Raw genomic sequence first — 13,175 nt, 5'->3', positions numbered from 1 at the left:
TTTGAACGGAGAAAAACTGGAGGAAGTGAAGTGTTTTAGGTATCTGGGAGTAGATTTGGCAGTGGATGGAACCATGGGAGCAGAAGTGAGTCACAGGGTGGGGGAGGGGGTGAAGGTTCTGGGAGCATTGAAAAATGTGTGGAAGGCTAGAACATTATCTTGGAGAGCAAAAATGGGTATGTTTGAAGGAATAGTGGTTCCACCAATGTTATATGGTTGTGAGGCATGGGCTATAGATAGGGTTGTGTGGAGGAGGATGGATGTGTTGGAAGTGAGATGTTTAAGGACAATATGTGGTGTGAGGTGGTTTGATTAAGTAATGAAAGGGTAAGAGAGATGTGTGGCAATAGATAGAGTATGGTTGAGAGAGCAGAAGAGGCTGGATTGAAATGGTTTGGTCACATGGAGAGAATGAGTGAGGAAAGATTGACAAAGAGGATATATTTGTCAGAGGTGGAGGGAATGAGAAGTGGGAGACCAAATTGGAGGTGGAAGGATGGAGTGAAAAAGGTTTTGAGCGATTGGGACCTAAACATACAGGAGGGTGAAAGGCATGCAAGGAATCGAGTGATTGGAACGATATGGTATACCGGGGTTGATGTGCTGTCATTGGATTGAATCGGCATGTGAAGCATCTAGTGTAAACCATGGAAAGTTTTGTGGGGCCTGGATGTGAAATAAGAGCTGTGGTTTTGGTGCATTCCATATGACATCTAGAGACTGAGTGTGAATGAATGTGGCCTTTGTTGTCTTTTCCTAGCACTACCTCGCACGCATGCAGGGGAAGGGGGGTGCCATTTCATGTGTGGCAGGGTGGCGACGGGAATGGATGAAGGCAACATGTATAGATATGTACATGTGTATATATGCATGTGTCTGTGTTTGTATATGTATGTATATGTTGAAAGGTATAGGTATGTATATGTGCAAACATGCATAGGTTTTCTGTATATGCTAAACTTAAACATGTTTCCATCCCTATGGATAATGCAATTTAAAAATGGTAACATACCATTATCTTCTACAGTAAAGTTGATGGAAGGTACTAACATGTTAGGTAAAGGGAGAAATGTAAATTTTCAATTGTTGGACAAACACATAGAACATCATCTTCATGCCTAAACCAAACAGCATTAGAGGATAAGATATCCCTTAGTAACTGTGTATTCCAATTTAATGGAGAATATTATGCTAAGAAATTTAGTATGGCATTGGGTAACCCTTTTTCACCTGTATTAAGTAATCTTTAGATGGAACTCTTTAAAACAAAGTTACTAAAGGATATCTTACCACCCTCTAATGCAATTTGGTGTAGGTATGTAGATGATGTTCTTTGTGTTTGGCCAACAAATAGAAATTTACCCACATACCTCCCTTTACTTAACAATCTAGTACCTTCCATCTACTTCACTGTAGAAATTGAAAATAATGGTATGTTACATTTTCATATTGCATGATCCATTGGGATGGAAACATGTTTAAGTTTAGCATAAACAGAAAACCTACCAATGTATGCTCATATATCCGTTATTACTGAGCTCAATATGACAGAGTTGAATTATCATTATTCTAGTCTGTTCCATAGGGCATGACATATATGCAACCCAGAGTGTATTGATGATGAGTTTGAGAAAGTATATTCTATTGGATTCAAGTTAAAGTATCCTGGATCTTTCATTGAAAAATCCTATATAATGGTGAAGAAATCTTTTTACACAGTTAAACCCAAACCTCATCTTGACACCAAGAACCTTTTAGTTTTCCCTTTTAGTAATGATTTTACATTACTTCCCATTTTGCTTAAATCCTTTAATGTTAATGTTGCCTTTAGCAACAACAGTGCTATAAAGAATATCTTAACCTGGAACTCACCAGAAAGTTCTGCAAGCTGTGTTTATAGAGTACAATGTAAAAATTGTGGTATGTTTTATGTTGGGTAGACTGGTAAGGATGTTTCTGTTAGACTTAAGTGACATAAATGTTGTTTCAGAACAGGACAAGAATCAAATGCCTTTTTTAATCATGTTAAAATTATGATCATTGTATTGACTGGATTAATGTCATCTCAGTTATTAACTCAAATTCCAGTGCCTTGAGAAATATCATTGAATCTTCTATTATTAGATACACAAAGAATTGTAGCATTAATATTAATGAAGGTCTATACAAGTTGGACAGCTTTATTGTTGATAGAGTTTGTGCACAGTTACTTTCTTGTCCACATAATAAATTTTATGATATACATGTCATACGTGAATGCACCTGACCTTCATTTGGGTAGTCGCTTGTTTACCAAATGGCATCCTAGCTAAGTCTCTTCCTTGTATATCAACAACTGCCTATCATATTTCTTTCTTGTATCTCCCTTGATGATGTGATCATTACACAGAAGTACACTTGCGAACTCATCAAGTTTCATTTCCCTGTGGATTGGAAGGAATTTACTTGATCACATGTTAAGTTGTGATCTTTTCCACCATATATGTGTGGGTGTGTATGTGTGTTTGGATGTGTCTTTTTTTTTCCATGTCCTGGTGCTACCTTGCCAACGAAGGAAACAGTGATCAAGTATGGAAAAAATCATATTGTAAGTACTACAACACTATCACCATTATGAAGCAATTTTCTGGAAATGCGTATCAATAATGCATAAATGTATACAATTATCACTTTTTGTGGAATGTGTGGAAAATGTGTTTATAATCTTGGAAGTCATGTTTGAAGGTATATTAGTCTCAATAAAGTTTTATGGATGTGAGACATGAGCTATAGATGAGGCTTTGCAGAGGAAGGTGAATGTGCCAGAAATGGAATGTTAGAAGACAATATGTGGTGTGAGATGATTTGTTTGAGTAAATAGTAGAAGGGTAAGAGAGAGGTGGGTTAATAGAAAGAATGTGGTAGAGAGAGCTGAAGAGAGTGAGCTGAAATGGTTTGGACTTATTATGCACACCATCTTGTAAATATTAAAACATACCACTTTGAAGTAATTTTGTTGAGATGCAGGATACCAATAATGCATAGATATATTAGACAATTATCATTTTTTAGGAGTGTGTGGAAAGAAAGGTCATCATCTGGGAGGACGAAAATGGGTGTGTTTTCAGATATAGTAGTCCCAACAATGTTTATGGTTACAAGACATGGGCTATAGATGAGAATATGCAGAGGAGGGTGGATATGTTAGAAATGAAATATTTGAGGACAGTATATGGTGTAAAGTGGTTTGATTGAGTAAATGATTAAAGGGAAAGAGTGGTGTGGTAATAAGAAGAATGTGGTTGAGAGAGCTGAAGGTGTGCTGTTATGAATTTGATGTATAGATAGAATGAGGGAAAAGAGGTTGACACAGAGTATATATGTGTCAGAAGTAAGGGAGGACAAAGAGAAGGGGATACCACTTTAGAGATGGAAGGATGGGGTGAAAATAATATTGAGTGCTTAGGGCCTGAACATGCAGGAGGATGAAGGGCATATAAGGGATAGAGTGAAGTGGAGCAATGGTTTGTACAGGAGGCAGTTTGCTGCCAATGAGCTGAATCAGGGAATATAAGGCAGCTAGTGGAAACCACAGAAACATTGGTGGTTGTGGATAGGGGTCTGTGGTTTTGGTGTATTTCTCATGACAACTAGAGAATGGACATGAGCAAATGAGTTCTTTTCATAGTTTGTTTTAGGTGTTACCTCACAAATGAAGGAAATGGTGAACCAGTATGAAAAAAAGATCAGTTTTTTGATGCAGTTGTTAGTCATGCACTGCTTTCATATTCAGATTTATCAGTGAATAATTGCTGTATGATATTTTGCACACCAAAGTACAAATTTTATAACACCTCCACCATTACCAAGTGAGTAGAACAGGGTGAAGCATGCATGGGATGGAGTGAATTATAGCAATGTGGCATACAGGGGGCAAAATGCTGTCAGTGTGCTGAACCAGGACATCTGAATTGGTCAGGGAAATCACGGAAAGTTCTAATGGGTTTGGCTGCTGACTGGTGGCTTTGGAATTAGTGTGGTAAACTTATCAGCTAAAGAGTGGTCATGAGCAAATGAGACTTCTTTTATTTACCTTGCACCTTGGGAGACCACATAAGTATGAGAAGAATATTTGCTGAATATACCTGTTCAGTTGTATGGGAGAGTGATGATAAAGAGAATGTTAGCATGCACAGAGCATCAAATTGGAGAGGAACACTGTGACTACAGAAGTGATATAGGATGTTCAGGTCAGATGTTTCCTGTGAAGAATTTTTTTTATAAGAAATTTGCAGTAGGGGTGCATGATGTCTTCATGGTTGTTTAATTTGTTTATGGGTGGGGTGGTTAGGGAGGTGAATGCAAGAGTTTTGGAGAGAGAGAGAGAGAGAGAGAGAGAGAGAGAGAGAGAGAGAGAGAGAGAGAGAGAGGTAAGTATGCAGTCTGTTCTGGATGAGAGGGCTTGGGAAGTGAGTCAGTTGTTGTTCCTTGATGATACAGCACTGTTGGCTGATTTGGATGAGAAACTGCAGAAGTTGGTGACTGAGTTTGGTAAAGTGTGTGAAAGAAGAAAGTTAAGAGTAAATGTGAATTAGAGCAAGGTTATTAGGTACAGTAGGGTTGAGGGTCAAGTCAATTGGGAGGTAAGTTTGAATGGAGAAAAACTGGAGGAAGTAAAGTGTTTTAGATATCTGGGAGTGGATCTGGCAGTGAATGGAACCATGGAAGCGGAAGTGAATCATAGGCTAGGGGAGAGGGCGAAAATCCTGGGAGCCTTGAAGAATGTGTGGAAGTCGAGAACATTATCTCGGAAAGCAAAAATGGGTATGTTTGAAGGAATAATGGTTCCAATAATGTTGTATGGTTGCGAGGCGTGGGCTATGGATAGAGTTGTGCGCAGGAGGGTGGATGTGCTGGAAATGAGATGTTTGAGGACAATATGTGGTGTGAGGTGGTTTGATCGAGTAAGTAATGTAAGGGTGAGAGAGATGTGTGGAAATAAAAAGAGTGTTGTTGAGAGAGCAGAAGAGGGTGTTTTGAAATGGTTTGGGCACATGGAGAGAATGAGTGTCGGAGGTGGAGGGAACGAGGAGAAGTGGGAGACCAAATTGGAGGTGGAAAGATTGAGTGAAAAAGATTTTGAGTGATCGGGGCCTAAACATGCAGGAGGGTGAAAGGCGGGCAAGGAATAGAGTGAATTGGATCGATGTGGTATACCAAGGTTGACGTGCTGTCAGTGGATTGAATCAGGGCATGTGAAGCGTCTGGGGTAAACCATGGAAAGTTGTGTGGGACCTGGATGTGGAAAGGGAGCTGTGGTTTCGGGCATTATTGCATGACAGCTAGAGACTGAGTGTGAACGAATGGGGCCTTTGTTGTCTTTTCCTAACGCTATCTCGTACACATGAGGGGGAAGGGGGATGGTATTCCATGTGTGGCGAGGTGGCGATGGGAATGAATAAAGGCAGACAGTGTGAATTGTGCGCATGGGTATATATGTATGTGTCTGTGTGTATATATATGTGTACATTGAGATGTATAGGTATGTATATTTGCGTGTGTGGACGTGTATGTATGTACATGTGTATGGGGGTGGGTTGGGCCATTTCTTTCGTCTGTTTCCTTGCGCTACCTCGCAAACGTGGGAGACAGCGACAAAGCAAAATAAAAAAAAGAAATAAATATATGTATATATATATATATCAGCGAACAACAACAACAACAAATACAGCACTGATGGCTGATTCATGTGAGAAACTGCAGAAGCTGGTGACTGAGTTTGGTAAAGTGTGTGAAAGAAGAAAGTTAAGAGTGAATGTGAATAAGAGCAAGGTTATTAGGTACAGTAGGGTTAAGGGTCAAGTCAATTGGGAGGTAAGTTTGAATGGAGAAAAACTGGAGGAAGTAAAGTGTTTTAGATATCTGGGAGTGGATCTGGCAGCAGATGGAACCATGGAAGCGGAAGTGAATCATAGGGTGGGGGAGGGGGCGAAAATCCTGGGAGCCTTGAAGAATGTGTGGAAGTCGAGAACATTATCTTCGAAAGCAAAAATGGGTTTGTTTGAAGGAATAGGGGTTCCAACAATGTTGTATGGTTGCGAGGCGTGGGCTATGGATAGAGTAGTGCGCAGGAGGGTGGATTGGAAATGCGATGTTTGAGGACAATATGTGGTGTGAGGTGGTTTGATCGAGTAAGTAATGTAAGGGTAAGAGAGATGTGTGGAAATAAGAAGAGCGTGGTTGAGAGAGCAGAAGAGGGTGTTTTGAAATGGTTTGGTCACATGGAGAGAATGAGTGAGGAAAGATTGACCAAGAGGATATATGTGTCGGAGGTGGAGGGAATGAGGAGAAGTGGGAGACCAAATTGGAGGTGGAAAGATGGAGTGAAAAAGATTTTGAGTGATCGGGGCCTGAACATGCAGGAGGGTGAAAGGCGTGCAAGGAATAGAGTGAATTGGATCGATGTGGTATACCGGGGTGGACGTGCTGTCAGTGGATTGAATCAGGGCATGTGAAGCGTCTGGGGTAAACCATGGAAAGTTGTGTGGGGCCTGGATGTGGAAAGGGAGCTGTAGTTTCGGGCATTATTGCATGACAACTAGAGACTGAGTGTGAACGAATGTGGCCTTTGTTGTCTTTTCCTAGCGCTACCTTGTACACGTGAGGGGGGAGGGGGATGTTATTCCATGTGTGGCAAGGAGGCGATGGGAATGAATAAAGGCAGACAGTGTGAATTGTGTGCATGTGTATATATGTATATGTCTGTGTGTGTATAGATATGTGTACATTGAGATGTATGGGTATGTATATTTGTGTGTGTGGACGTGTATGTATATACATGTGTAGGGGGGTGGGTTGGGCCATTTCTTTCGTCTGGTTTTGTGCGCTACCTTGCAAACGCAGGAGACAGCGACAAAGCAAAATGAATAAATAAATAAAATGTATCCTCCCCTCCTTGTATTTTAACTTTCTAAAAAATGGGAAACAGAAGGATTCACGCGGGAAGTGCTCATCCTCCTCGTAGACTCAGATTGGGGTGTCTAAATGTGTGTGGATGTAACCAAGATGTGAAAAAAGGAGAGATAGGTAGTATGTTTGAGGAAAGGAACCTGGATGTTTTGGCTCTGAGTGAAACAAAGCTCAAGGGTAAAGGGGAGAGTGGTTTGGGAATGTCTTAGGAGTAAAGTCAGGGGTTAGTGAGAGGACAAGAGCAAGGGAAGGAGTAGCACTACTCCTGAAACAGGAGTGGTGGGAGTATGTGATAGAATGTAAGAAAGTAAATTCTCGATTAATATGGGTAAAACTGAAAGTTGATGGAGAGAGATGGATGATTATTGGCATATGCACCAGGGCATGAGAAGAAAGATCATGAGAGGCAAGTGTTTTGGGAGCAGCTGAATGAGTGTGTTAGTGGTTTTGATGCACAAGACCGGGTTATAGTGATGGGTGATTTGAATGCAAAGGTGAGTAATGTGGCAGTTGAGGGAATACTTGGTATACATGGAGTGTTCAGTGTTGTAAATGGAAATGGTGAAGAGCTTGTAGATTTATGTGCTGAAAAAGGACTGGTGATTGGGAATACCTGATTCAAAAAGCGAGATATACATAAGTATACGTATGTAAGTAGGAGAGATGGCCAGAGAGCGTTATTGGATTACGTGTTAATTGACAGGCGCGCGAAAGAGAGACTTTTGGATGTTAATGTGCTGAGAGGTGCAACTGGAGGGATGTCTGATCATTATCTTGTGAAGGCTAAGGTGAAGATTTGTAGGAGTTTTCAGAAAAGAAGAGTGAATGTTGGGGTGAAGAGGGTGGTGAGAGTAAGTGAGCTTGGGAAGGAGACATGTGTGAGAAAGTACCAGGAGAGACTGAGTACAGAATGGAAAAAGGTGAGAACAATGGAAGTAAGGGGGGTGGGGGAGGAATGGGATGTATTTAGGGAATCGGTGATGGAGTGCGCAAAAGATGCTTGTGGCATGAGAAACGTGGGAGGTGGGTTGATTAGAAAGGGTAGTGAGTGGTGGGATGAGGAAGTAAGGTTATTAGTGAAAGAGAAGAGAGAGGCATTTGGACGATTTTTGCAGGGAAAAAATGCTATTGAGTGGGAGATGTATAATGGAAAGAGACAGGAGGTCAAGAGAAAGGTGCAAGAGGTGAAAAAGAGGGCAAATGAGAGTTAGGGTGAGAGAGTATCATTAAATTTTAGGGAGAATAAAAAGATGTTCTGGAAGGAGGTAAATAAAGTGCATAAGACAAGGGAGCAAATGGGAACTTCAGTGAAGGGCGCTAATGGGGAGGTGATAACAAGTAGTGGTGATGTGAGAAGGAGATGGAGTGAGTAGTTTGAAGGTTTGTTGAATGTGTTTGATGATAGAGCGGCAGATATAGGGTGTTTTGGTCGAGGTGGTGTGCAAAGTGAGAGGGTTAGGGAAAATGATTTGGTAAACAGAGAAGAGGTAACTAATGCTTTGCAGAAGATGAAAGCCGGCAAGGCAGCAGGTTTGGATGGTATTGCAGTGGAATCTATTAAAAAAGGGGGTGACTGTATTATTGACTGGTTGGTAAGGTTATTTAATGTATGTATGACTCATGGTGAGGTGCCTGAGGATTGGCGGAATGCATGCATAGTGCCATTGTACAAAGGCAAAGGGGATAAGAGTGAGTGCTCAAATTACAGAGGTATAAGTTTGTTGAGTATTCCTGGTGAATTATATGGGAGGGTGTTGATTGAGAGGGTGAAGGCATGTACAGAGCATCAGATTGGGGAAGAGCAGTGTGGTTTCAGAAGTGGTAGAGGATGTGTGGATCAGGTGTTTGCTATGAAGAATGTATGTGAGAAATACTTAGAAAAGCAAGTGGATTTGTATGTAGCATTTATGGATCTGGAGAAGGCATATGATAGAGTTGATAGAGATGCTCTGTGGAAGGTATTAAGAATATATGGTGTGGGAGGCAAGTTGTTAGAAGCAGTGAAAAGTTTTTATCGAGGATGTAAGGCATGTGTACGTGTAGGAAGAGAGGAAAGTGATTGGTTCTCAATGAATGTAGGTTTGCGGCAGGGGTGCGTGATGTCTCCATGGTTTTTTAATTTATTTATGGATGGGGTTGTTAGGGAGGTGAATGCAAGAGTTTTGGAAAGAGGGGCAAGTATGAAGTCTGTTGTGGATGAGAGAGCTTGGGAAGTGAGTCAGTTGTTGTTCGCTGATGATACAGCGCTGGTGGCTGATTCATGTGAGAAACTGCAGAAGCTGGTGACTGAGTTTGGTAAAGTGTGTGAAAGAAGGAAGTTAAGAGTAAATGTGAATAAGAGCAAGGTTATTAGGTATGGTAGGGTTGAGGGTCAAGTCAGTTGGGAGGTAAGTTTGAATGGAGAAAAACTGGAGGAAGTAAAGTGTTTTAGATATCTAGGAGTGGATCTGGCAGCAGATGGAACCATGGAAGCGGAAGTGAATCATAGGGTGGGGGAGGGGTGCGAAAATTCTGGGAGCCTTGAAGAATGTTTGGAAGTCGAGAACATCTCGGAAAGCAAAAATGGGTATGTTTGAAGGAATAGTGGTTCCAACAATGTTGTATGGTTGCGAGGCGTGGGCTATGGATAGAGTTGTGCGCAGGAGGGTGGATGTGCTGGAAATGAGATGTTTGAGGACAATATGTGGTGTGAGGTGGTTTGATCGAGTAAGTAATGTAAGGGTTAGAGAGATGTGTGGAAATAAATAGAGTGTGGTTGAGAGAGCAGAAGAGGGTGTTTTGAAATGGTTTGGGCACATGGAGAGGATGAGTGAGGAAAGATTGACCAAGAGGATATATGTATCAGAGGTGGAGGGAACGAGGAGAAGTGGGAGACCAAATTGGAGGTGGAAAGATGGAGTGAAAAAGATTTTGTGTGATCGGGGCCTGAACATGCAGGAGGGTGAAAGGAGGGCAAGGAATAGAGTGAATTGGATCGATGTGGTATACCGGGGTTGACGTGCTGTCAGTGGATTGAATCAAGGCATGTGAAGCGTCTGGGGTAAACCATGGAAAGCTGTGCAGGTATGTATATTTGCGTGTGTGGACGTATGTATATACATGTGTATGGGGGTGGGTTGGGCCATTTCTTTCGTCTGTTTCCTTGCGCTACCTCGCAAACGCGGGAGACAGCGACAAAGTATAATAAAATAATATAAAAATGTATATATATATATATATATATATATATATATCATACAAAGCTCCATCAGCCAGGATCGAACCTGGGACCCCTTGTGCAAGAGGCAGGCATGCTAACCGCTAGGCTAAGGGACTGTATAATAGGAAACAACTATTCGAAATACTAAGTACTCGAATACCCTTCGTCTCACTATGGTGAGCAACGGGATCTATCGGTTGTTTCCGAACAGAACACATAGCCAGCTGAGAGCGTTTTACCGAACCTGACTGTACAACGCGGAGTTATATGAATACGAATAAAGTGTATATGAACGTGCACCTTCATAGAACATACAAAGCTCCATCAGCCAGGATCGAACCTGGGACCCCTTGTGCAAGAGGCAGGCATGCTAACCGCTAGGCTAAGGGACTGTATAATAGGAAACAACTATTCGAAATACTAAGTACTCGAATACCCTTCGTCTCACTATGGTGAGCAACGGGGTCTGTCGGTTGTTTCCGAACAGAACACATAGCCAGCTGAGAGCATTTTATTGAACCTGACTGTACAACGCGGAGTTATATGAATACGAATAAAGTGTATATGAACACGCACCTTCAGAGAACATACAAAGCTCCATCAGCCAGGATCGAACCTGGGACCCCTTGTGCAAGAGGCAGGCATGCTAACCGCTAGGCTAAGGGACTGTATAATAGGAAACAACTATTCGAAATACTAAGTACCCCGTTGCTCACCATAGTGAGACGAAGGGTATTTGAGTACTTAGTAAGAGTATTAGTGAAAGAGAAGAGAGAGGCATTTGGACGATTTTTGCTGGGAAAAAATGAAATTGAGTGGGAGACGTATAAAAGAAAGAGACAGGAGGTCAAGAGAAAGGTGCAAGAGATGAAAAAAAGGGCAAATGAGAGTTGGGGTGAGAGAGTATCATTAAATTTTAGGGAGAATAAAAAGATGTTCTGGAAGGAGGTAAATAAAGTGCATAAGACAAGGGAGCAAATGGGAACTTCAGTGAAGGGCGCAAATGGGGAGGTGATAACAAGTAGTGGTGATGTGAGAAGGAGATGGAGTGAGTATTTTGAAGGTTTGTTGAATGTGTTTGATGATAGAGTGGCAGATATAGGGTGTTTTGGTCAAGGTGGTGTGCAAAGTGCGAGGGTTAGGGAAAATGAGTTGGTAAACAGAGAAGAGGTAGTAAAAGCTTTGCGGAAGATGAAAGCTGGCAAGGCAGCAGGTTTGGATGGTATTGCAGTGGAATCTATTAAAAAAGGGGGTGACTGTATTGTTGACTGGTTGGTAAGGTTATTTAAAGAAAAAAAATATATATATATCCCTGGGGATAGGGGAGAAAGAATACTTCCCACGTATTCCCTGCGTGTCGTAGAAGGCGACTAATAGGGGAGGGAGCGGGGGGCTGGAAATCCTCCCCTCTCATTATTTTTTTTTAATTTTCCAAAAGAAGTAACAGAGAAGGGGGCCAGATGAGGATATTCCCTCAAAGGCCCAGTTCTCTGTTCTCAACGCTACCTCGCTAACACAGGAAATGGCAAATAGTTTGAAAGAAAAGAAAATATATATATATATGTGTCCCTGGTGATACGGGAGGGGAGAAAGAATACTTCCCATGTATTCCCTGTGTGTTGTAGAAGGCGACTAAAAGGGAGGGAGTGGGGGCTGGAAATCCTCCCCTCTCGTTTTTTTTTTTTTTAATTTTCCAAAAGGAACAGAGACGGGGGCCAGGTGAGGATATTCCCTTAAAGGCCTATTCCTCTGTTCTTAACGCTACCTCGCTAATGTGGGAAATGGCGAAAAGTTTGAAAGAAAAAAAAGAAATACATGTCTGAGTATGTATATGTATGTATACGTTGAAATGTATAGGTATGTATATGTGCATGTATGGGCATTTATGTATGTACATGTGTATGCAGGTGGGTTGGGCCATTTCGTCTGTTTCCTTGAGCTACCTCACTAATGCGGGAGATGGCAATTAAGTATAATGAATTTATGAATATAAAGATACAGAAAGAGAAATGTGGCATTTTTGGATCTGGAGAAAGTGTGAAATAGTGTTGATAAAGATGCTTAGTGAAAGGTGTTATAAATATATACTGTGTGAGAAAAGGTAATAGAAGCAGTTAGGAGTTTCTGTGTGAGGAGTAAGGCATATGTGCTCATGTAAAGAGAGGATGAGGGGTGTGATGTCACCATGATTGTTCATTTTATGGTAGTGAGGGAGGTAAATCTAAGGTTCTTGGAGAGTTTGACAGGCTTGCTCTCCACTGGGAGGTGATTCAGTTTCTGTTTGCTGATGACACAGCTCTGGAGGCAGACAACTGTGAAGCTGGTGTTTGAGTTTGGGAGAGTGTGTTAGGGAAGAAATTTGAGTTTCTGTTAATAAAAGTAAGGTTATTTGCTTTAGCTTGGAAGACAGACGGGTTTGTTGGAGAGTGAGGTGAATGGAGAAAACCAAAAGGAAATAGATTTTTTGAGATACCTGGTATGCAAAGTAATAAAGCATAGGCGAGTGACTAGGTGAAGAGGTGGTGAAATCCTTACATAAAATGAAAGTGGTTGGAGTAGATGGGACTGCAGTGGATGGAACTTTGAGAGCAGAAGTGATCCATAGGATGAGTGAGGGGAGTTAAGCTCAAGGTGTACAGAGCAAGAGTTCACTGTCTTTGAGGAAGAAGATGGGTGTGTTAGATGATATAGTAATCACAGTTATGCTCACAAGACACTGCATCTGTGAGAAACAGTTTTTCATTCCTCAGAACATGCTTTTTTTTTTTTGGGGGGGGGGGGTAATTTTGAAGGTAAGCTCCTGTAGTTGAATTCTCTTCTATATCAACTATTCATTTTTCCACATATTTACATCAGTTATACCATGTTACTGGATCAGTACTTAAAACATATGAAGCAGCTGGGGGAACCATGAAAAGGTCTGTGGGGCCTGGTTGTGGATAGGGAACTGTGGTATGAATGTATTGCACATGACCGTTAGAGAATGGATGTGAATGAATGAGGCCTTTTCTTGGTCTGTTCCTTCAGC

At 41.5% G+C, this 13,175-nt stretch overlaps 1 protein-coding gene across 1 annotated transcript in view; it reads left to right on the top strand.

The window, feature by feature from the left end:
• Positions 1–13,175, top strand: part of JMJD6 (Bifunctional arginine demethylase and lysyl-hydroxylase PSR) — a 122,700-nt gene that overhangs the window by 74,858 nt on the left and 34,667 nt on the right. The gene's annotated exons all lie outside the window — the stretch shown is intronic.

The sequence above is a fragment of the Panulirus ornatus genome, chromosome 22 (assembly GCF_036320965.1).
Source record: "Panulirus ornatus isolate Po-2019 chromosome 22, ASM3632096v1, whole genome shotgun sequence".
NCBI classification, from domain to species: domain Eukaryota; kingdom Metazoa; phylum Arthropoda; class Malacostraca; order Decapoda; family Palinuridae; genus Panulirus; species Panulirus ornatus.
The sequence above is the reverse complement of the archived record's forward strand: the minus strand, read 5'-3'. Positions and strand labels throughout refer to the sequence as shown.